The following is a 27,080-nucleotide window of genomic DNA, read 5'->3' on the forward strand; positions in this document are numbered from 1 at the left end:
CAGGGGTGCTTAACCACAACCCCAGCCCTTTTTATTTTTTGAGACAAGGTCTTGATAAGTTGCTTAGGGTTTCACTAAGTTGCTAAGGTTGTTCTCCAACTTGCAATTCTCCTGCCTCAGCCTCCCTGAATTGCTGGGATTACAAGCGTGCACCACCATACCTGGCTAGAACACTCTTTAAATTATAATTAAATACATTTTCTTATCTTCACAGTCATTGAAGAACTGGTTCAGATTACTTAAATACCAGACAGATTTTTAATTCTCGACTAAGTTTTTAGAAGTTACTTATGTTTATATGAAATGAAGCTATTAATACTTACCTACTGCAGTAACTGCATACCAGGAAAGCTAAGACAAACAAATCAAGGAATGGCTTTTACTCAAAGCTGCAGTGTGAAAAGGCTATGAACAGTTGATTCCATACATGAATGGGTTTCTTTGCTTGAGGAAATCCAAGCAGAATAAGGAATGGAGATGTGTAAAAAGATTTCTTAAAGGGTAGGATGACAGCCTGTTCGTATGTAGTTTTTGGCCCCTTCTGTCACAATCTTCTCCTTCTCTGTCTGATATCCAAAATTTTAAGTTGTCTCTAAGCAACTGCCTAACAAGGATGCTCTCCTTGTATGAGTCTTCAGTTTATCAAGTTCTGCAAAAGACTCATCAAAAATTGATGTAGCCAGGCATGGTGGTGCACACCTGTAATCCCAGCAGCTCTGGAGGGTAAGGCAGGAGGATTGTGAGCCAGCCTCAGCAAAGGCGAGGTTTTAAGCAACTCAGTGAGACCCTGTCTCTAAAAAAAAAATACAAAATAGGGCTGGGGATATGGCTCCGTGGTTGAGTGCCTCTGAGTTCAATCCCTGGTAAAAAAAAAAAAAAAAAAAAAAAAAAAAAAGTCAATTTTACCTACTGTTCGGGAAAGCTCTGGGTTTTTAGGGATCTCACAGTAAAACCCAGCAAAGTTAAGAGCCAGCCTGAGGCAGACTGGGTGTGTGCTTGTACCTCTTTTTTATTTATGTCAAATGCCTCTTGGTAAGCTCCTTAGAATTATCTACTGTCTGTTTCTGATCATCACTTCAACAAGGTACGGAAGTGATTTCACTTCATTTTCAGATAGAAGACATTAGTCTCTGGATTAATTACATTGGCTATTAATACTTACCCAACAATTCTGGGACCAAGGTGCATATAAATCTCAGTTCCGACTCCACTCTCTCCTAATAGTCCTAATCAGCTGCAAATTCTTGTTAAAGGTGTGAGTTTTTTGCTCAATGCTGAAGATGATCCTCCAGGCATACCAGCCTGCGGCCCCTGACCACGTTCTTGTAGGCCACTTGAGAACAGGTTGTGCTCCCCAGTGGAGAGCTCTGCTGGGTCGTGGACTTCATGCAGGTGGCCATGTCGTCATAGTGCCTGGGCTGCTTGGTTAGTTTGGCCTTCTGGATCAGCTCATGCTTCTCCTTGGTGTGGGAGCCAGGGCCTCCTCTCTGTGGCTGCCACCTTAAATTTTTATTGTCTAAATTTATCAATCTGTTCTTTTATGGTCAGGTAAGTCTGTGTTTTGCTAAGAACTTTTGCTTACCTACAAGTTCTCTTATGTCTTCTTCTGATGCTTTATAGTTTTAATTTTTGTGTTTGGGTTTATAATCAATCTAGAATTCTTTTTTGTGTATGATTTGAGGTAGGCGTTAAGAGTCACTTTTTTCCATATTGATGTTCAATTGTTCTTGTTGAAAAGATTTTCCTTTGATCTGTCATCTTTGTAAAAAATCAAATAAGTAAGTGTGAGTCTGTTTCTGGGATTTCTCTTCAGTTCTACTCTTCTATTTGTTGAACCTTTTCCCAGCAGTTCAGTGCCTTCATTATTTTAGATTAATTTTTAAAATTAAAGTCAACTAATGTTAGTTCTCCAACTTTGTTGTGCTTTTGCAAATTTCCTTTGGATATTCTAGACATCCCCCCACACCTTTTTTTTTTTTTTTGCTTTTATATAAATTTTAGAATGAGTCTATCAATTGAAAAAGAAAGCTAGTGGAATTATAAAATTGTGATTTCATTGAATCTATAGATGTATTTGGAGGAGAACTGATACTTTAACAATACTGAATCAGTCAATCCATGAATATATTATGTTTCCTGATTTATCTAGGTTTTTTAAACTTGGTCTCAGCAATGTTTTTTGATTTTTACAATAGAGGTTTTATATATCTTTTGTTTATTTCTAAGTATTTTAGGTTTTTAATATTATTATAATTGTAATTTTAAAAATTTCATTTTTTAATTGTTTGCTATAGTATTTAAATATACAATTGATTTTTGTTTATGACCCTATATCTAGGAATTCTCTAAATTCACTCATTAGTTGTTGTTTTTTCCAAAATAAACTCTTTATTTAGATTTTTTACTATGAGTTTGAATAACAGCTTTGTGAACATTAGGGTTCTCCAGAGAAACAGAACCAAGTAGGACATGTGTATGTAGAGAAAGTTTTATTTTATAGATTTGTTTATGGAATATGCTTTTGTTTATCAAAGAAATGAGGAGACTAGTTTTGTCCTAAACTAAATTATCTGATTTTTCCAGAATATGGCAAAGGATAGTGAAAGCAAAACCTGAATGTATAAAAAAATAAAAAATTAAAAAAAAAAAAAAAAATATATATATATATATATATATATATATATATATATACATATAAAGTTGCAAAAGTTTTCTAGAAAATAAATTTTATGAGTCTCACTTAAAATTACTGCAAAGTTCAGTCTGGTAAAAGTAATTAAGTGTATTAAAATTTTGACAAAGTTTGTTGCTTTGGACAAAATTCTTTTGTTTTTAATTTTTTATTCTAATTTATTATATGTGACAGCAGAATGCATTACAATTCATATTAGACATCTAAAGCACAATTTTTCATATCTCTATATACAAAGTATATTCACACCATTTGTGTCTTTACACATGTTCTTAGGGTAATGATGTCCACTTCATTCCACCCTTTTCTACCCCAGTGCCCCCTCCCTTCCCCTCCCACCCCTTTACCCTATCTAGAGTTCATCTAATCTTCCCATGCCCCTCCTCCCAACTCCACTATGAATCAACCTCCTTATATCAAAGAAAATATTCAGCATTGGTTTTTTGGATTGGCTAACTTCACTTAGCATTATATCCTCCAACTCCATTCATTTACCTACAAATGCCTTGATTTAATTCTCTTTTAATGCTGAGTAATATTCCATTATGCATACATACCACATTTTATTTATCCATTCATCTACTGAAGGGCATCTAGGTTGGTTCCACAGTTTAGCTCCTGTGAATTGTGCTGCTATAAACATTAATGTGTTTGTGTCCCTGTAGTATGCTGTTTTTAAGTCCTTTAGGTATAGACCAAGGAATGGGATAGCTGGGTCAAATGGTGGTTCCATGCCCAGTTTTCTAAGGAATCTCCATACTGCTTTCCATATTGGCTGTACTAATTTACAGTTCTATCAATAATGTATAAATGTGCTTTTTCCCCCACATCCTCGCCAACACCTGTTGTTGTTTATATTCTTAATAGCTGCCATTCTGAATGGAGTGAGGTGGCAATTCCAATCAAAATCCCAATGAAATTCCTCATAGAAATAGAAAAAAGCCATCATGAAATTCATCTGGAAAAATAAGAGACCCAGAATAGCTAAAGCAATCCTTAGTAAGAAGAGTAAAACAGGTGGCATCATTATACCACACCTTAAACTATACTATAGAGCAATAGTAACAAAAACAGCATGGTATTGGCACCCAAACAGACTGGTAGACCAATGGTACAGAATAGAGGACACAGAGACTAACCTACAAAATTACAATTATCTTATATTAGACAAAGGCGCCAAAAACATTCATTGGAGAAAAGATAGCCTCTTCAACAAATGGTGCTGGGAAAACTGGAAATCCATATGCAACAAAATGAAATTAAACCCTTATCTCTCACCATGCACAAAACTCAACTCAAAGTAGATCAAGGATCTAGGAATTAAACCAGAGACCCTGCGTCTAATACAAGAAAAAGTAGGCCCAATTCTCCATAATGTTGGATTAGGCCCCAACTTCCTTAATAATACTTCTGTGGTGCAAGAATTAAAATCAAGAATCAATAAATGTGATGGATTCAAACTAAAAAAGTTTCTTCTCAGCAAAAGAAATAATCTGTGAGGTGAATAGAGAGCCTACATCTTGGGAGAAAATTTTTACCCCTCACACATCGGATAGAGCACTAATCTCTAGGGTATATAAAGAACTCAAAAAGCTAAACATCAAAAAATCAAATAACCCAATCAATAAATGGGCCAAGGACCTGAACAGACACTTCTCAGAAGATGATATACAATCAATCAACAAATATATGAAAAAATGTTCATTAGTTCTAATGGTTGCTTTGTGGAGTCCACAGGACAGTCTTTATATTCAATCATATTATCTTTAAATATAGATACAGTATCAACACTTTATAAACCATCAGTATCTAATCCTAAAGTTACATCTCCACTATGGCCTCCTCACCGGCTTGCTGACTTGTATATCCATTAGGAATATTGAATTCTTGATATTTTCCCCGGCCTTTTTTTTTCCTTTTTGTACTAGGGATTGAATTCAGGGGCACTTGACCACCGAGCCATGTCTCAAGTCCTATTTTGTATTTTATTTAGAGACAGGGTCTCAAGGAATTGCTTAGTACCTCACTTTTACTGAGGCTGTCTTTGAACTTGCAATCCTCGTGCCTCAGTCTCCCAAGCCACTGAGATTATAGGCATGTGCCACCCATCCAGCTCCCTAGGCATTTTTTATTTTGGACATTTAACATAAAACTTACATAACATACGCCATTATAACATTTCCACAATTCAGTGGGTTTTCACATATTCATAAAGTTATGCAATCATCACCACTATCTAACTCCAGAACATTTTTATCACACCAAAAAGAGATCCTGTACCCTTTAGCAATTGTTTCCTGTTTTTTCCTCCTCTCAATCACTAGCAACCACTAATCTATTTTCTGCTCTTATTTATTTATCTATTATGATATTATGAACATTTTATATAAAAGGAATCATATAACATATAGCGTTATGCATTTGACTTCTTTCATTTGGCAAAATGTTTTCTAGGGCTGTGGGTATAACTCTGTGGCAGAGCTCTTGTCTAGAATGTGTGAGGCCCTGGGTTCAATTCCCAACACTGCAAATAAAAAAAAGTTACCTAGTTAAGTCATGTTGTAGAATGCATCAGTATTTCATTCTTTTTATGGCTGGATAGTATTCCATTATATGGATACATTACATTCAGCAGCTGATTATTTGTGTTGTATTTCTTTCTATTATTAGTAATGCTAAGAAGAATATTCATGTGCAAATTTTGTGTGAACATGTTTTCAGTTCTCTTTGATACATACCTAGAAGTGGACCTGCTAAGTTCACATGGTGAATTCAATTTAACTTTCTTATAAATGGTTAAATCGATTTTCATCATGGCCACCCCATTTTACATTACTACTAGTGAAGTATGAAGGCTCCTTTTCTCCACATCCTTGTCAACATTTATTATTTTCTGGTTGTTTTTAATTATTGCCATCCTCAAGAGTGTGAGTTGGTATATCATTGCTGTTTTAATTGGCATGTTAAACATCTTTTCATGTGTTGAGTGGTCATTTATTTATTTTCTCTGGAAAAATTTCTATTCAAATTCTTTGCCCATTTTTAAATTGGTTTTTTTTTACTGCCAAGTTGTAAGAGTTAGTTATATATTCTTATATGCTAAACTCTTAAGAGCTATATGATAGATAAGGAACTATTTTCTCCTACTTGGTAAGTTAGTTGTCTCTTTGCACTGTTGATAGTGGCCTTTGACAAACAAAAGTTCTTAATTTTGGCAAGTTCTAGTCATCTATATTTTCTTTGGTTGGTTAAATTTTGGGCATCATATTTAAAAAACACTGCTTAGTCCAAAGTTGAGAGGACTATACCTATATTTTCTAAGAAATTTAAGTTTTAGCTCTTACACCTAGATCTTTGATATATTTTGAGTTAATTTTTAAAAATACTATGAAGTAGGGATAAAATGTATTGATTTACATATGGTTAACCAGTTTTCCTACCACCATTTGTTAAAAAGACTATTCTTTTCCTGATTGAATGATCTTGACATCTTTGTTCCAACACACAGACCACTGATGCACAGGTTGCCCCTAGGCTTTTATCAGGTCAGGTCTCCAAAACAGAACTCCTGATTTCCAGCTCTATAAAATATAGGTACAGGTCTGGTTAAATGGCATGCAAATCATAAAGCTCACACATTAGCACAAGAAAGCTAGTGAAAAAAATAGCGAGAAAATACAGCAGAGAATGGGGTGAAAGAAGATGAGAATAGCAAGAAAGGGAGGTCTGGTTCATATCAGATTTTTTAGACCAAGATTACAATTTGGGTTGTATTCGAAATGCGTTAGGAATCCATTGGGTAGTTTTGAGCAGGAAAATGAAGTAAAATGATTTACATTTTTCGAAGATCATCTGGCTGGCAGGTGAACTATAGAGCATAAAGTGCTAAGTCTGCTGTACTCTGGCTTCTTATCCTTAGGGATTTACTTCCTGGTATCCAAGAAAGTCACTCTTGGGTTGTCTTTGTCAACCTGGCCCTTTTGAGCCTTGTCTTCCTTCTGGCGTATGATTTTTGCCAATGGGTTTGTTGTGAATTTCTGGATGGTATGGCACTTTCTTCTTAAACAATATGTAAAATAAGGATTCAACAACATTGCCAAGTTTGAAGTTAGGTCATTTATGATCTATTTTCTTTTCAGTTAAGATTAGCGTTCATGGCATTAACAAAGCCCTTGGTCATATGTTTGTGGTCTGTTTTCCATCCAAATGTTGACTTGATGGGTTTTCCTATATGCTGGAGGTAAAAAATGTTCATTTCAACTTAGGGGTTAGCAGGGAATCTGTGTAAGCTCAGCCGTCATGGAGATCAGACTGCTAGCTCTGAGACTTCCCAGATTTCAGCACTTCCAGACACACACCAGGAGTGGGTGTGTGTGCTGCCGTGAGGTCTTTGTGGAACTGATTCCTCCCGTAACAGTCCCGGATATTCTACAATGGAAATGGGCACCAGAGGGGAGTGGCTTCAAGATACATGTGTTAGCAAACTGTGTATCCCCTTGCCCAATACTCCTACTATTGGAACCCCAAATCAACTTGAAGTGCTTTTTCTCTTGAGGTAATGTTTCCACTGAGATGCCCATTGCCTCTGTGCATCCTCCCCTGCCAAGAAGACATTTGGTCTTTTTCCTTGGGTGATTTCAATTGAATGCCTGTTTGACCACATTTTTAAAGAGAATGGAAACACTGAAGAATTGGCAGAATATGGCCATTTGCTTTTGACATGCACTCTTTCCTCCACATTTATTTTCCTCTGTCTTCAGGCTTCTCGGAGCAAGGAGAGCAAACTTCTCACAGAGCAGTTCCTATTCATGGAAACCTTCTTTCCTTAAAACATCTTGGTTTGGTTTTGTTTTACCCACATTAATCAAATAGCTCCGCCCCTTCCCCCCTAACAAGTTTCCATTTCAATTAGTCTTTTTAAGTTTATGAAGATTTTCTTTTCTTCCTATTGTTTTAAAAATTCAATTAGAACTTAAATTTAACTCAATCCTGTAACAACTTAGGGTCAATTGTGGCAGTGAAAACCAGAAGCAGTTAGTGAGATGCTCTAGCTCATTGTGAGGTGCTAAAAACTCAAGTTTTTTGCTGTACTGTACCAAAAGATAATGTGTAGGTTTATGTGCAACACTGGACCTCTATAGGTCCAGGCCAAGCATAGGGCAGAGACATAGAAAACTGATGTCCTGCTTGAAAAGACCCTTTGAGGAATAAAGCAGAGGTGTCACAGAGCAACCTATAATGTTGTTATCCTCCTTGTCATTAAGTCAGTTTTGAAATAGATTCAAGTTCTCAAATTTATTTCAAATAGAAGCAAAAGCTATGTGACTGGAGTTAGTGGACTTCTTTTCACAATGTAGGGGAAGCTGGGTATATATATTTATTAGAAGAAATTGTCCAGCCAGCTGCAGGGTTGGGGGAATAGAATGTTTACAGAAACTAGGCAAAAAAAAAGAAGAGTTTTTTAGTATTAAAACACATTATCGATGATTTTGTAACCCATAGAAAATGGCATGATTAAGGCTGCCTTAATTTGTGTGTAGCAAAATATTGGTTGCACAAACTATTTACAGTGGGTCATTTCTAATCTCTTTATTGAAGAAAAACTGATACCTACCTAGAACATTAGTTTGATTTTCATTGTATAACTATTAGTTTTGAGGACATGTATGCCCAAGGTAAGTATGATGAGAAAGTATTGTGGGATGATTCCAATGAGTTTAAGTCCTAAGATACAGCCAAACACATTTATGATTCCATAAAATCTAGTTAGGAAGCATTGTGAATATGATTTCCAGGAATCCATTTGTACTTTTGAGTAAAATAATTTTAAGAGATGTTTTGTGGTTTGGATTTATAATATAGAAGATTTTTTTAAAATGCTCATTATATTGGAAATGTAACATTGAATAAATTAGTGAGTTATATGATGAGATTTCCTCAAAGCTCTGGACATGGGTATTATGCATTTTGCTCATTTGGGTAATCTCTGCCATGCTAAATTTATGTCTCTGTGTATCAGGCCAGTCTTCGTCCTTAGTTTCCAATAAGTTGGTGCTTTAAATGTGTAACAACAACAACCTCTTCATGTTGTTGAATGAGGAAAGGGCAATGCTTTAATATTTTATTCACTGATATGTTTCGTCAGTCTATTAAATTGTTATTATTTCTAGAAAAAAAGGATAATCATTTAAACAAGTATGGTAGTAGTGATATGGGGGGAAAGGAGAAAGATTTGGGACACATTTTGGGGGTAATAATTTTGAGGTAACTCAAGGGTGATTTCTAAGTTTATGGATTGAATAACTGGGTGGACAATTGCTAAATTACCTACATTTGCTGAAATGTTTAAAACTAGGAAAGGAAAGAAACCAGTAAAGGGTATTAGGTGAGCTAGGAAGTTGTGTAGAGGACAAGCCTATAGAACCTGAAATCCACAAGTCATCACAGGTGTAATTAAATTGAATGTGCTCATATGTGTCTTATATGTAGATAAACAACCTATATGACTCTCACACTGAGAAGGTACATCAAAGATGAATTCAAGCATGTGAGAAAGGTTATTTGGGATGGGAGAGGAAGAGGAAGAGGTGGGAAGGAAAGAAGAGGCTAAGGGGCAAGGAGGATGTATTGAAGGTAGAAGACATATGGGGTATGTATCTATATGTAGAAAGGGTTATGTACGTTCTTAATTGTGCATTACAGATTATAGAAAATCCCACTGCTGCATTGTATAATTAAGGTAGTCTTTGGGGGAAAATTTTCCATTTTGAATGTAAATGAAATCACTAGTCCATTGGAACTCTACCAACTAAGCTATATCCTCAGCCCCACAGTTATTTTATTTATTTATTTATTTATTAATGTGGTGCCTCACCCATACTAGGCAAGTACTCTACCACTGAGCCCCAGCCCCAGCCTTCTCTATTCTTCTAATAAGCTTCCAAAAAAGGAAATGAGACAGCATTAAAAGAGAATAAAATCATGGCATTTGCAGGTAAATGGATGAGGTGGGAGAATATTATGCTAAATGAAGTAAGCCAATCCCCAAAAAACCAAATACCAAATGTTTTCTCTGATATGAGGATGCTGATCCGTAACAGGGGATGGGATGGGAGGCAGCATGGGTGGAAACTTTCCATAGGGCAAAGGGGAAGGAGGGGAAGGGAGGGGGCAGGGGGGGTAGGAAAGACAGTGGAATGAGATAGACATAATTACCCTAAGTACATGTATGAAGACACAAATAGTGTGACTCTACTTTTGTGTACAACCAGACATGAAAAAATGTGCTCTATATGTGTACTATGAATTGAAATGCATTCTGCTGTCCTATATAACAAATCAGATTTAATTAATTAATTAATTTAAAAAAGGAAATGAGACAAAATATTGCATTTACAATAGGTAGAAAACATCTCCAGAGAATCTTAAGTGATAAATTTGACAAGAAGGACAAAGAATTTAAATGAAGAAAATTATAACATATTATATCAGAACATAAAGCAAATTCTGAACAAAAGGAAACACATTCATGTGTTTTGATGAGATTAATATTAAAAAGTACAATTTCTCAAAATGATGTATATAATTTAGTTAAATTCTAATACATCATCTAATAGGGTATAAATATGGGTTAGAAGTGATAAAGTTTATTTAAAGTTTATATGAAAAAAATTGACTAAGAAAACCAAAATAAAGTTAGGAAAACACAGATATTAGAACATACTAAAAAGTCACTGTTACCAAATCATTACAGAACTTAAGGAGGTAAACAAAGTTCAACTGAATAGAATAAGAATCCAGAAAGAGATCTCAGTATACATATGAAAAGTAATATGAGATAAAGGTGTGTGGTCCAAATCATTGTGGAAAAGATGCATTATTTAATAAATGATGTTGGCACAGCTATCTATTTAAAAGAAAATAACCTTAGAGCTATATTTTATGCCAAATACAAACATACATTGCAAATGAACTTTTTACAAACTTAAAAATCAATAAAACAGGGGCTATGAATATAGATCAGCTGGCAGAATGCTTGCCTTGTAAGCACAAGGCCCTGGGTTCAATCCCCAGAACCACAAAAACAAAAACAAACAAACAAACAAAAATCAATAAAACAAACAAAATTCTTGAAGGGAAAAATATAGGAATATATATATTTAATCTATAGGCAGGAGAGCTTGAAAAGGCAAAAGTTTAAAATACACACACACACACACACACACACACTTTTAGATATTAGGGATTGAACCCATGGGGCTCACAAATGTTAAGCTACAGCCCTACCCTTTTTGTTTCTTATTTTGAGACAGGGTCTTGGTAAGTTACCCAGGCTAGCCTGGCATTTGTGATCCTACTGTCTCAGCTTCCAAAGTAGCTTGGATCACAGATGTATGAAAGTTATAAAAGAAAAAAATAGAAATATATTACTCAATTCAAATTTTAAAGTTTTGTATGAATAAATATGAAAGATATAATCAAAATCAATAAATATATATAATAGATTCAGAGAAAATATTTATAAGATAGAAGGAAGAAAAATATTCAAAACTATAATACTGAGGTTTTACAAATTGAAGCAGAAAGAGAATAAAAGACTAGTAGAAAAGTAGAAGATATGAACAGATAATTCATTAGGAAAAAAAATCTAGTACCCAATAAATATTTTTAAAAACAGCAAATTTGCTAGTAGTCAGTGAAACAAACATAAATTAAACCAACAAATCAGGTGTCACTTCAAATCTATTTGTCAAAAAATAAAAAGTGATAATGCTTATAGTTATCATGAATATGGAAAAAACGAGATTCTCCTATTGTAGTGGAAACAGGAAGTATTAGAGCCTTCCTGGAAAACAATCCGATAATATCAATTAAAATTACATTTACTTGCACTTTTTTTTCAAGTATTGACAAAACTGTTCTACATTTCTTATGAATAAAGGCATCAAAAAGATTTTAAAACAATAGTAGAAAAAATAAATACATAAATTAGAGCTCTTCCAGTTGATTTTGAGAGTTACTAGGTACTTTTGGTATTATGGAATGAGAAAAAGCAAGATGCCTAATGTGGTCAACTTGTCATCACATGGCCATTGGTCTCCTCAATAAAGGGGAGCTCAGCATTTGTCTCTGTGGCTGGCAGACTGGACATTCAGTAGCAGCAGCACTTCCAGCAGCCGTGGTGAGTGGGAGGACAGACCACTGAAACCATGTGTAACCTCAGGACAATGTCTGAATAACCTGTAGCCCAGTCAGTTTGAAGCATGAAATGAACCATCCTGGGCCCATCCCTTGTCAAGGCGGCACTCATACACATCTTCTTAATCCATATATAACTTCCAAATAAAGAAAATAATGTCATAATTTTGCCTGACATAATCTTGTAACATGATAGAATGATCCTGCATACAAGTAGAAACAAATTAACCCATTTCCCAGAAGAGGAGGCAAAGTCCTTGAGTGATCTTTACTTTTTTCCTTGATATCTCATAACTTAAATACTATCATATAAAATTAACAATGTTTACCCAGGCACTGTGGTGTATGCCTGTAAACCCAGCTATTTAGGAGGTCAGGACAGGGGGGTTGCAAGTTTGAGGCCAGACTGCATAACTAAGCAAGACCCTGTATCAAATTTTTAAAAATAAGAGGTAGAACACCCCTAGGTTCAATTTTCTAGTACCGCAAACATAAGTTAACTAATGAATTCATAAATAATACTTAAATACTATGATATAAAGCCAATACATCTTATGTTACACTATGAAAGATTAAGAGAAGAAACAGATATTTGCATATATATTCATAACAAAATATGACAGAAATATTCATGACAATTACAGTCCCTCTTTTTTTTTTATAGCTAGTCTGATGGTCATTGTTGGTATTTGTCATTGCCTTCTACTTCTCATTCATTATTCCCTTTGCCTTCAGCAAGTACCCAGGCTGGTTGTGATTCTTTTCCAGTGGGTGACCCAAACATTTATTCCTGAGATCTGGGCTATCAGCAATCTTTTCTGGACTGGGTTACTAAAATTTGCCATTGAACTTAGTCACAAGGCATGGTACACTAAACTCTCCTTTATTCCAAACACATTCTTCCTTTCTGCCATTGTGGAATAAGCAGTCCATTTCCCCCGCCTGGCAGTCAGGAACAATCTTCCTAGCCAACACTGTAATACCCTTCTTTGCTTGTTGATTCAGATTCTTGAAGAGCCCAATGTGGCTGATCTGTAGTGTTAAATTACATTTCACTGGAGTTATAAACATCTTCTGGTAGAAATATTTCTCCTTTTCAAACTAAGATTTCTAGGCAAGTCAAGCATAATGTCACAGGAAAAGAAAGGAAAATTTTGCTAGTGGACTACTAAGGGTAATAATAAGTGATGCCACTTCCACTCTTTCCCCTTGACTTTTGGGCCCATAAATTCTGGTTATAAGAGAAGAAGCACCACATTTTGAAAACTGATTCCGAGCATATGCAGTCTTCTAGAGATGCCTCTCTCCGTGTTTCAAGGAATTACCACCTACCTGGAGCTGTGACTAAGTCTTTAAAGAATACTTCATCTTTCTAATAGACCAGCAACCTTAGGACGTTAGAGAACGTGGTAAGTAAGACCAGTGAGTCTTATGAACATGGACCCATTTCCCCACTTCTTTTTTCTTGTGATGTGATTCCCTTGATCAGAAGCAATGCTATGCAGAATATGATGATGGTATATAAGGCATTCTGCAAATCCAAAGAAGTTGCGCAAAATCATTACATGAGAGAAGGCAAATCTATATCTAGAGTAAATTTTTTTTTCAGGAATAACAGAATGCTGCCTCTTCCGTAGTGGGAGTGATCCAATATAATTAAACTGCCACCAGTAGCTCTGATCACCCTAGGGAGAGAGAGGTTGTAAGGGGACTCAATGTTGGTGTGTGCCACTGGCAGACAGGGCGCTGAGTAGTGGCTGTTGCCAGGTTGTTCTTAGGGAGTGGAAAGCTCCCTAAGAACTCAGTGAAAGCTGAGTCCATGTATAACCTCCAGCACTGCCACTACAGCTACACTGTTCATGAACCCATTGGTGATGACAGGGCTGGCTGGGGAAGGAGGCTGATTCACAGACTGGGTTATCCAGCCTACTTGGTTATCAAAATTCTCTGCTGAGGTCACATAAGATGGAAATATCTTCTTCTCCCCCACCCGGCTGCCCATTCAGGGAGGTTTAGCCACATGCTTTTCCCCCAATTTAAAAATCTTTTTCTTTCTTTACTGCCAATTTTAAAATATTTTTCTTTCCAAGTGCTTGACCATCTAACCAAACCAATGGTCACTGCACATGAACTGATAAATAACCACACATATGGCCATTTCTCCTTCTAAGGAAAGTGAACAACCAGGTGCACTGTTCAAATTTCTACCAATTTGAGTCCAGAGACTCCTCAGAAAGGGGCTAACATTCAGCTGTGTACTTTGGGGTAGTATCTGTATATCATACAGAACCATTGGTCAACCAGACACATCTATAGATCTGTCTACCTACCTAAGGAGAATGATGGATGCTGACAAGTTGGCAAGCTGGAGACTCAGGAGAGCCAGTGGTGTAGTTCTACTCCAAAAACCAGCAGGCTTAACACCCAGAAAGAGCCAATGTTTCAGTTCAAGGGCAGAGGCAAGGAAAAAACTGATGTCAAGGAAGTCAAGCAGAAGGAAATTCTGCCTTAGTTGCAGGAAGGTCAGCCTTTTTGTTCTACTTAGGCCTCCAACTGACTAGATAAGGCCTACCCTCATTAGTGAGGACAATCTGCTTTTCTCACTCTACAATTCATATGTTAATTAAATCCAGAAACACCCTCAGACACACCCAGAATAATATTTGACCAAATGTCTCTGGAGCCTGTGACCCAGTCAAGTTGGCTCATAAAATTAACCATCAAATGCCTTAACTATATTGGATGCTTTCTGTTGGGTAAAAATTTGACATGAAGATCTGCACATTTTGTGCCAAATTTCATCTATCTATTCACATGCTCTTCCCTAGTTTCCTTGTCTTTGACCTGTCAGTCCTTTACGTCTAGACCCCTATTCACTGGCTACTGTTCAGGTATACACATATAATCTCATCTATGGCTACTTCTTCTATACAAAGTAGATGACTAGTCGAACCCCACTAATAGTTTATCTATGGGAAAAATCTCCCTGCCCACTATTGTTCGCATTATATATATATCATCCCTAAAGGTGTATGTATAATGCAGTCACACTCATATTTAGTTTGAATCCACGTACCTTGTTGACACTTCTGGAAACCAAGTTTGGGCCTTGGCTGGTTTTATAGGACCTCCTCCTACAACACAACCATAGATTTGACCTAATGGAGGGGTACCTGTGCAACTACAGCAGCAGACGACATGGGAATCTACCTTACCTGCCCCTACAATTTACTTGTACCCTCTGGGCCTGGTCAAGTTTTATCTTGAATTTAACATTTCAAATTTTCTATGGACTACATCTGGGCCCATTTGTCTTTATGACTTGGCAGACAAAACCCCTAAGAAGGCATTTCTGGATCCATGGCCACGTGCCCTATCTCTCTGGGCCTAGACTCTGCCAAGTAATGTTTCTCAAAGGTATCCAGGCACAGTGGTGCACACCAGTAATCCCAGCAATTCAGGAGCTAAGGGAAGAGGATCACAAGTTCAAGGCCAGCAACTTAGCAAGACCTGTCTCAAAATAAAAAATAAAAAGGGCTGGGGCTGTTGCCCAGTGATCAAGCACTGCTGGTTTCAATCTCCAGAAACAAAAAAATGAAAAAAGTATATAATTTTTTTCTTCTGATGTCATGGCTCTACTTCAGGATAGTTTACGTTTATGTTTTTCCCATAGGAGATTGCTGTAAACTCGAACAGATTTAAATTAAATGCAACAAATTTTTACCAAAACTCAGATATGAGTAGAAATAGAGAACAGTCTGAATGATATTATACAGTTCTGAAAATCTCTCTGTTTAACACTGGTAAGGACCCACCTACAAGATTACCACAAGCCCTCATGCAAATGGGGCTTGTCACTCAAGTTCCACCAGTCCTACAAATACACTTGAATCTGGAACACTGCCTGGGCTCCACGTGGGACCCTGTTCTATCTAACTCAATCTCTGATTACAGTGTTACAGATCGAATGTTATCCAATCACAGGAATAAAGTGAGGGTATAGTAACTGAAAACTCAAAATCATAATGGTTTGAGTTTCTACCAGTTTAATAGTTTGAACCTCAGCAGCTCATAAAAAGCAGTCTGTAATTATTTGTGGGAGTCTCCAAAAGGGATGATTCCCAAGACCAGGAAGCCACATTGCCCAATTCCAGGGAGCAGGACTGACATTATGTTCTGAGTGAATGTCACTCCTCCAGCAAAACTGAGTGTCACACCAATAGAAATGTAGATAGTGGGTGACGCTGGAATGGTGTAACATTGGCACTATGTCTTGCACATGTTTAAAAACTAGTTCCTGCTTAGAATCCACCATGTTCCTTATCTTCTTCAATTGACCTGGCCATTGTCCACTGCCCTTGACACTGCCTGAAAGAGAATTACTGATGATAATGTTGAGGGGACACTTCATAGGCTCCCCATTACTTATACCAAGGTTGTAGCCGCTGATATTCCCAGAGTCATTGTTTGTACATTGCCAGAATGGATCTGGTTCTATGCAGATATGGAGAGAAATTCCTATATCCATAACACGTTCTTTCCACATTTCAAGCCCACACCTCTCAATGTCTCTCACCAAAGTGTCTTGTTAGCATCTCCTCTCCATTTCTTTTTTATCTTCTGCCAGCATCTCTCAATACTCTTTCTCCACCAACCAGCTGCTTTGATATACCCTATGTCAATATCTAAGACAAATTCACCTTCGCATGCATCCTTTAATTTCCATTCAAAAAGACAAAGAGACATATCTCTATCAGAATACTTAAGATCTGTGGTTATTTTAATGGCAACTTTATTTTTGGGGGGAAAAGGCATTGCATGTTTGCTTATTATTTAGAGTACTCTAGAATATCTATACTCTAGAAAGACAACTTAATAACTTTTAATTTCTAAAGATCTTTAGTTTCCAAGCACATTTCATATTTCCAAAACAATTTTCCTAGGACCAATTCTTCAACGGAGAGTAATTAAGTAAATCACATCTAAAGATGTGCAGTTACCTGGATGCTCAAAACGTGACAATGAAGTAATTCTTCAGGGACAGAAAAAGAAAAATCAGCTTTATGCCTCCTATAACTTCATTTCAAACCTACAGCAAGGTCAAGCTACAAGGACAAGTATCTTAAGGAAAATTACAATGGCCTTGATATAATTATCTCAGTTCCACATTATCAAGAAAATTTTAATATTGTTCATGGTTTGAGTTTAATATTGTGCATTGCTCACAAACAGTTTGTAACAGACATGTTAATTCCAAGAAAGAAAAAAATAGATATCTACAGACTTAGTAAAAATAAGCTAGTTAAGAAGATGGATGATCTGCACTTTTGCTATTTCAATACTTAGCCATATCAGTTCTGGAAGCAAAAGGCTTATACATTTCTTTACTGTATGCATTTTGTCTTTAACTTGTTTAGTTTTTTAATTTGTTCTTGTAATTATACATGATAGTAGAGTGTATAATATATGGAGTATAACTTCTCATTCTTCAGGTTGTATATGATGAGGAATTGGTTGTGTATTCATATGTAAACATAGGAAAGTAATGTCTGATTCATTCTACTATCTTTTCCTATTCCCATTCCCCCTCCCTTCCCTTCATTCTGCTTTGTTTAATCCAAAGTATTTCTATTCTTCCCTACTGTCCCCTTATTGTAAGTTAGCATTTGTATATCAGAGAGAACATTTTTGGCGAATTGGTTTATTTCACTTAGGATATTCTCCAGCTCCATCCATTTACCAGCAAATGCTGTAATTCATTCTTCTTTATATACGAATAATATTTCATTGTACATATATACCACATTTTCTTTATCCATTCATCTGTTGAAGGGCTAACTTGCTTATTTTTAGCTAAAGATCCCTATAAGTATTACTTGGTTTAGAGCTGGGAGTTTCAACCTTGATCCATACATTTAAAAACTTCTAAAGGTAAAGTAATAAAGCTTATGCTTGCTGTATCAATATCCTATAAACCAGTAGAAGTAAAATTCAGCTTCTGGTTGGGTCCTATCTGGCCCTCTGCCACCACTACAGTCCTGCTCCTGCCAAGGATCTCCTGCTCATAAATTTTAAATGGCAGTTTTACCACATCTTCTCTTCAGCATTTCAAAAATCACTGGATCTAATCTTATCTGGAATAATCCAGATGGGATTATATGTACTTATAATAAGCTTGAGATGTATTAAATAACATGAAATGTAAAATTGTAGAATATTCAATATTTTGATTAAAATAATAGTGTTTCTGGCTCCTGAACTTCTAACTTGTTTCACTATCTTAGCAACTAATAACCTTTTATAGAGAGTGAATGATTGTCCTGTACAAAATCAGGCAGGATATGTTTATATTCATACAAGAGAAGTTAATATATGAATAGTGCAACCTACAGAACCACACTAATTCTAATAATAGTAGAGCAATGTGTAGGTGCAAAGAGAGAGTGTATATATATATATATATATATATATATATATGTGTATATATATATATATATATACACACACATATACACACACATAAAACAAAGGGTCTTAATAATCACAAAATTTCCTCCCCAAAGCCATTATGTTACATTTAATATAAAAATATATAAACTGTGGTTGACAAATATATCGGCAACCTTAAATATATAGGCTAATAAAAATATTAAATTATATTTGGCTTAAATTATGTAATATTGAGTTATTAAAATAAAAGTGAAGGGAAATGATCATGGCAGAACTTCAAGCCCAGAGCAAGAGATGGATAAGGAAGTGTCAAAGTAATAAGTGAAAAAAATTTTATAAGGGGAAAATACTTTCCTTCAGTAGAAGACCTCCAACGCAGAAAAGATGTGAAGGTAAAGAGATGGACATTTATAATCTACTGTCAAAAATTGGAAGTAGCTGGATTGTTACTAAAAATGACTATGGGGATTAACTCTGATTTTTGTTATATCTGCAACACATTCAAACATGAAAATTAATGTTTATCCTTAAATAAGAAAGTCAAAAGGTGGTGCACAAATTGAGTTTTTAAAAAATTCAGTTTAAGCAGCTGCGGAAGCAGAATGGGAATTAATAGAACTTAGTTTGGAATTTGCTGACTTTGCATTGTTTCTAAGATATTCAGGTACAGACATCTACTAAGTAGCTAGATAAAGAAATTAAGGACAGGTAGAGATGTCTAGTGATACAGATTTAGAAGCCATCACTGTAAATAAAACCAATATTTGGGTAAGAGGATAGAAAGTTATGCAAAGTACTGTTTGTGTCTCCACCATTCATATGTTGAAATAATTACCCCCAATGTGATTGTATTAAGAGGTTTGGCCTTTGGGAAGGTCCTGGGGCTAGGGCCCTCATGGGTGGGACTAGTGGCCTTATAAAATGGAACCCTGTGGGCTGGGTTGTGGCTCAGTGGTAGAGTGCTCCCGGAGCTTGTGAGGCCCTTGGTTTGAGTCTCAGCACTGCATATAAATAAATAAATAAAAGTCCATTGACAACTAAAAAAAAAATTTTAAAAAAAGGAACCTTGTGTCAGGTACAACGGCATGTGTCTATAAACACAGATTTGGGAAGTTAAGGGAGAAAGACTGCAAGTTTGAGGTCAGCCTGGGCAATTTAGCAAGACACTATCTCAAAATAAAAAGGGTTGGGTAAGACTTTCAGGAATGGAGCACTTGCCAAGTGTGTGTCAGGACCTGGTTGAATCCCCAGTACGGGTCAGTGGCAGTGAAGAACCCCAAGAGCTATTACATTCTCTTTTTGACACATAAGACTATAATAGGATGACACAGTCTATAACCTAGATGAGGGCCCACATCAGAACCTGACCATGGGGGCATTATGATCTCAGACTTCCAGCCTCTAGAACTGTAAAAATTTATGTTTTTTCATAAGCCACCCAGCCTATGATTCTATGCTGCAGCAGCCTGAACTAAGCCCCATTCTGGGGGAAAAGTAATAAGCAAAAGATGGGGTCCAGCATTAATACTGCCAATTAAAATGGTGAAAACTGACCCCAAGAACAGATCTAAAAAACAAACACGTGACCTTTAAAAGAAGAACCAGGAGTATGGAGAGTCATTAAATCTAAAGCAAAAGAGATCCTTAAGAATAAGAAAACAGTCAACAGTAAGTATCAAATGCAAAAAGAAAAGCAACACTTCACACTGCAAGGTAGGAAAGGAGAAAAGAATGAACAACAAGCAAATAAATTTATACTTGGGGGATCTTGAAGCTAAAGCATTCATATCTTAAAGCTTACATTTTCTCTATGAAGTAGGAAATAAGATCTCATAGAAATGTGTAATACTGGGCTGGGGATGTGGCTCAAGCGGTAGCGCGCTAGCCTGGCATTCGTGTGGCCCAGGTTTGATCCTCAGCACCACTTACAAACAAAGATGTTGTGTCCGCCGAAAACTAAAAAATAAATATTAAAAAATTCTCAAAAAAAAAAAAAGAAATCTGTAATACTGAAGAGTCAAAGATAAAAGCAAAACATTTGAAAATCAGTAGCAGAGACATTAAACACAAAAAGTTGTAACAGAATTTCTGATGTCTGTTAAAAGTGGAGTATATTAGAAATATGCTCTTTAGTCATACGGTCATTCTTTTTTATGGCTAATATTTCATTGTGTATATTTACTGTATTTTCTTTATCCATTCATCTGTGGAAGGGCACCTAGGTTGGTATCATAGCTTAGCTTTTGTGAATTGAGCTGCTCTAAACATTGGTGTGGATACATCATTGTAGTGTGCTGATTGTAAGTCCTTTGGGGATACACCAAGGAGTAAGAAAACTGGGTCAAACATTGGTTCGATTCCAAGTTTCTGAGGAATCTCCACACTACTTTCCAGAGTGGTTGCACCAATTTGCAGTCCTACCTCAGCAATGTATGAGTGTACCTTTTGCCCCACATCCTCAGCAACATTTTTCATTACTCATATTCTTGATAATTGCCATTCTGACTGGAATGAGATAGAATCTCAATGTAGTTTTAATTTGCACTTCTCTAACTTCTAAAGAAGTTGGACATTTTTTCATGTATTTGTTGATTTTATGACTTTTACCAGTAAATGGCTGGATCTGGAGACTATCATATTAAGTGAAATAAACCAATCCCAAAAAACCAAAGGCAGAATGTTCTCTCTGATATGAGGATGCTAACACACAATAGGGGGGTGGTTTAGATAAAGGGGAATGAAGGGAAGGGAGGGGACATGGAAAGAGAAAAGACAGTAGAATGAATTGGACTCTTGTATGCTCATATATGAATACACAATCAGTGTAACTCCACATCATGTACAATCACAAGAATGTATGTATAATGTGTCAAAAATACACTCTATTGTCATGTATATCTAAAAAAAACAGATAAAAAAATTTAAAAAGAAATATGCTTGGGCTGGGGATGTGGCTCAAGTGGTAACACGCTCACCTGGCATGCGCGGGGTGCTTGCTGGGTTCGATCCTCAGTACACAAAAAATAAAATATGTTGTGTCCACTGAAAACTGAAAAATAATATTAAAAAATTCTCTCTCTCTTCTCTCTCTTTAAAAAAGAAAAGAAAAGAAATATGCTCTTTAACAGTGAACTGTAGTCAGCTTTACCTTTTAGCTCTTTTTCTGGGTCATTTTAATTTGAAGACATAATGATATTTCAACCCTAAATAATTTATCGTTTGTCTTGTAAAATGAGAATATTAAACATTAATTAAATTAATTATTATTTTATATTTTGACTATATTTTGATTATTTCAAATAATTGAATGCCTTTGGCATATTTTGATTCCCACAGTTTAACAAAAATTAAGACAAAAAATGTCTTATAGTTTCTTACCCAGAATTAAGATATAAAGTTCACTCATTGTTTTTGGTTCTTACATTTCTTTAATTTCTTCTAATCTGTAATAATTTCCTATTCTTGACTTTTTTGTTCATGAGATTTTTTTTCTTTTACAGAACTAGGGTTTGAACCAAGGGGAACTTACCACTGAACTACATCCCTAGTCTTCTTGTTTTTTAATATTAAATTTTTTTTGAGAGAGAGAGAATTTTTTTAATATTTATTTTTTAGTTTTTGGCGGACACAACATCTTTGTTTGTATGTGGTGCTGAGGATCAAACCCGGGCCGCACGCATGCCAGGTGAGCGCGCTACCACTTGAGCCACATCCTCAGCCTTGTTTTTTAATTTTAAGATAGGGTCTCTCTAAGTCACCAAGACTGGCCTTGAATTTGCAATCCTCTTCTTGCCTCAGCCTCCCAAGTAGCTGCAATTACAAGCATGTGCCACCTATCTCAGTGAGATTAAATTTTGAAGAGTTAGAGTTATTAATTTTGCAGAATATCCCACATCCTGGATTTGATTGTTTCCTTGTGGTTATACTCAGGTTAAGCAATTTTGGCCTAAATACTAGAGAGAGATACATCACATGAGGATCTACATAATTGCGGAATTGTACTCCTATTGGTGATGCTAAATTTGATAACCTGGTTAATGAGGTGAGTGCCACAATTCTTATGTAAAAGTGTACTTTTTATAAGCAATAAGAGGTCTATGTGATGCCATTATGAAATTATAAAAATGTCTTGTTCCCTAAGTGTTTTACACCCAATAAAAATTTTAGCAACTATTGATGGCCCTGACCTGGAGTAATTATTACATTGGTGGCTGCAAATGGTGATTTAAAAATAAATCTATCATTCTTACTGTATATATCAACTAGCAATTTCTTTAAAGAGAAGCTTTACTTCCCTATCTCATCTCTTTCTTTCAATCTTTCTCCCTCCCTCTCGATCTCTCTTTTCCCACCCCCTCATCACTAGGCACTTAGAAATTTTTTAAAAATAAATATATTGCACTGTTACTGTTATTATTTCTTATATTCCAAGTGTTATATATCAGACTAATGGGACTCTCGCACTTGGTTCCTTTTTACATGACCTACTAGTCTTTAATAATGTTCTTGCCATTGAGTTTACCAAGGATCATCCTATGTAAACTCAATTTATATATTTCCTGCCCCAGATCTGTAATCAACCATTTCTCAAAGGAGATATGGTTACTTTTAGTGGAGAATGGCATTTCAAAATCAAGGTCTAGGTACCAGGTATATTTATTTCTACTTCTAAGCATGTCTTTCAGTGAGGGAAGTTAAGAATACACACATGATGTGAGCACACTCATATGTTTAATTTGTGTTCATTCTGCTATTTCAAATTCAAATACAACACCACAGGGGATTCTTCAACTTCCCTTGTTCTACATTTGTTTCTCATTTATCACACAATAAGGACCCTGCTTCTTAATCTGATTCTCAACATCAATAATGCACTCATTTGCTCTACCCCTCAATAACTATAAAATTGTTCAGAATGACAATTTTCAAACCCTAGTTCTGTATAAAAGAAAAAAAATCTCATAAACAAAAAAGTCAAGAATAGGAAACTATTACAGATTAGAAGAGGTAAAAGAAATGTAAGAACCAAAAACAATGAATGAACTTTATATCTTAATTCTGGGCAAGAAACTATAAGACATTTTTGTCTTAATTTTTGTTAAACTGTGGGAATCAAAATATGCCAAAGTCATTCAATTATTTGAAATAATCAATATATAGTCAAAAGCCAATAACACTATCAATAACAAACCTTCTAGATAATGTTAATGATTTATTTGTAGTTTGTTTTGTACTTAGAATATGTTTCAGTCATTACTCAGAAGTGGAAGGACTTAGGAAATATAAATAATAAGGGATTTATTAGAAGGACTTGACATTAGGACATTGTGGAACTGATCAAGCAGATTATGTGCAGCTGGTATTTTAGTGTCTGCTGTTAGATCCTAAAATCCTCAGAGTAGATAAAAAGGAAGGAAACATGGAGGTGAAATGGGAAAAGCAAGCATAAAATGAAATCTCTGATGCTGAGCTGGAACCCCTAAAGGGAGGAACTGCAACAAGTCAGACTCACTGCCCTGGACTCTAGCCTCAGCTTCCACACTGGAGGGTCCTGCAGGAGAATCTGGCGCCCTTCACCACAGAGTTAAACATGTGGTCCCAATGAAATAGTTGCACTTTCCATCCTCAGTTCTGGCTTCCAGGGGAGAACCAACAAACACCTCTGAGTTACCCTCTCAACTGCATTTCTTATCAGCTTTGGTGAAGGGAGTTTTCTCTGGATCATCCCAGGGAATATATTTAAAGACTGGATGAGCAGTTCTTCCATGAAAGAAGAGAATTCTGGGAGATAGTTGCATCTAGCTAATCCTACACAGTAAAAACCTACACTCAGAAAACTACATTCAAAAGAAACTTGAGGGCCTGAGGATAAAGCTCAGTGGAGGAGCATGCCTGGCATGTGCGATGCTCCGAGTTCAATCCCTAGTGTCATATGTTACAAAAAAAAAAAAAAAAAAAGATACTTGAGTTAATCATTTATCTGTGCAATTATGTTACCAAATTGTTAAACAATATATTGCACTGTGTTAGTGTTATTATTTCTTATATTCCAAATGAAACTAATTGCATGCTTAGAAGCTGCAGATGGGGGGGGTACTTCTCTAAAACTATATATAGTTTTCCCCCTATTTTTGTCAAAAGGTAACATATGGTATATAGTCTATTGCACCTTCCAAACTTATTTACTTGTCTCATAAATTTAAAATTCTTAATATACTTCTCTCATAAATTATTATGGTTTATATATTAGGTATCCCAAAAGTTCATGTGTGAGACAATGCAAAAACATTCAAAGGTGAAATGATTGGGTTATGAGAGCCTTCACCCAATCAGTGAATTAATCCTCTGATGGGGAATAACTGAGTGGTAACTGAAGGCAGGTAGGGCGTGGCTGCAGGAGGCATTGGGGGTGTGCCTTTGGGGTATATATTTTTATCTGGTGAATAGAGTCTCTCTCTGCTCTCTGGTCATCATGTGCACCTCCTCCCTCCACCATACTATCCATGATATTCTACCTCACTGTGAGCCTCAAGGAATGGAGCCAGCTGACTGTGGACTGAGACCTCTGAAATGGTAATCCCTCAAATAAACTTTCCCTCCTCTAAAATTGTTCTTGTCAGGTGTTTTAGTCACAGCAGTGAAAAGGCTGACTAAAACAGAAACACATTAAAAGATAGACTCAGAGGTTTCATTTCGATTCTGTCCCCTCCACTCTGTTCTTACCCATCCCTTTCATTCTATTTTCATTTTATTAAACACACACACACACACACAAACACACACACTTTCCCATTATCCACAGGGACATGTTTCAAGACTCCCAGTGAATATTTGAAATTGTGGATACTACCAAACTTCATATATTCTATTTTTTTCTTAATATAGATACCTGTGATAAAGTTTAATTTACAAATTAGGCAGAACAGATGAACAATAAAAACTAATAATAAAATAGAATGATTATAATAATACAGTGTAACTAATTTGCCAGACTTACTACTCTTGTGCTTTGGGGGCATTATTAAGTAAAATAAGGGTTACTAGAGCACTAGCACTGCAATACTATGACAGCTAATCTGATAACTGCAATAGCTACCAAGTGACTAACAGGCGGGTAGCATATATGGCATGGATAGGCTGGGCAAAGGGATGATTCACATTCCAGTGGGATGGAGTCAGATGGTGCAGGATTTCATCACTTTAACCAATGGCATCTAATTTAAAACTTATAAATTGTTTATTTCTGTAATTTTCCATTAACAGTTTTCAGACCATGGGTGACCACAGGTAACTAAAACCAGAGGGGGAAAAGCTGCAGATGGCAGGTGTACTTCTCTAAAACTACATATAGTTTCCCCCCTATTTTTGCCAAAAGGTAACATATGGTATATAGTCTATTGCACCTTACAAAAAAAAAAAAAAAAGCAAACTTTAAAGACACTAACAATAAAAAATAAGTACAGGGGCTGGGGATGTGGCTCAAACGGTAGCACGCTCGCCTGGCATGCATGCGGCCCGGGTTCGATCCTCAGCACCACATACCAACAAAGATGTTGTGTACGCCAAAAACTGAAAAATAAATATTGAAATTCTCTCTCTCTCTCTCTCTCTCTCTCTCTCTCTAAAAAAAAATAAGTACATAAAAGATATTTCATAAAACTCTATCTTAACATACTCAAGAGTAGTATAAGCAATATGTTGTAAGGAAAAAGTAACATTCTGAAATATAGATTCTTTATTAAAAGTTAGGAATATAATATCCTAATAAATTTCATGAATCTAGAAGAAAAGTCTTCTAAGGGAAAAAAGTTAGAAAATCTGGAAAATGTGAGATGACAGTTGAATGTACTATATTATTACAGTATCCATCTCTGTACTATATTATTGCAATATCCATTGTTAAAGTATTTAGGCAGAATTTGGAATTCCACAGAAGCAATTACAAGAGTTTCTCAATAAGAAAGTCATTCTGAATAAATTCTATGATTGTTTTCTATTCACACCTAAATAACTTTGGAGAATAACTCTCTACTATTAAACAACATGGGATGTTATTCATAATGGTAACCTTGACTCACAAAGAAAATATTAAGTTGTGATCAGTTACATATCAATGAACCTGTCTGTAGCTCTAGAAGCCTTTGGGAGGATGCTTGTTTCCCAGTAATTGACCATATCAACATGGATCAGACCTGGTCGAGCAGGTCTGGCTGACTGGTGGGCCTATCTAGTGTCTATTAGAATGTAGAATTCAAGATAGAAATGCTGGTTGGAAATGAACTCATCTCCAAGGTAGAGAGAGTCAGACATAGAAGCAATGTTCTTAACAGCATTTAAGTCATCAACTAGAGCAACAGTTCTGACTTTCTGACTTGTTCTTCTTATCTAGATTTCTTCTCCAGTTTTCTGTAAATATAACTACTTTAGGGGAAAGTGGGATTGTGAGCAAAACCTAAAAGCATCATGCTAACTAAAATGTAAGAACTTAGAATGCAAGATGATACTAACTTGATGCTCATATCGCCCACAATACCACAAAAGGGAAGTGTTCTCTGTTTCTGATCAGACTACAATCTGGCTTGGCTTATTACAGGTTCCAGGAATACTGTTTGGGATAGAAGGTTTTAGCATGTCAACATTGCCCATGGCAGCACTGGGATTTATGGGAAAGTATCCAGGAATAGACAGGCTGTGTCCAATGAAAAGGGCCTATGTTTATTTTTGCATACAGTGGAGTGTC

At 36.0% G+C, this 27,080-nt stretch overlaps 1 pseudogene; it reads right to left on the reverse strand.

The window, feature by feature from the left end:
* Positions 1 to 405: 405 nt before the first annotated feature.
* Positions 406 to 27,080, reverse strand: part of LOC143397127 (14-3-3 protein theta-like) — a 29,730-nt pseudogene continuing 3,055 nt past the window's right edge.

Source organism: Callospermophilus lateralis, chromosome 1 (assembly GCF_048772815.1).
Source record: "Callospermophilus lateralis isolate mCalLat2 chromosome 1, mCalLat2.hap1, whole genome shotgun sequence".
Taxonomy (NCBI): domain Eukaryota; kingdom Metazoa; phylum Chordata; class Mammalia; order Rodentia; family Sciuridae; genus Callospermophilus; species Callospermophilus lateralis.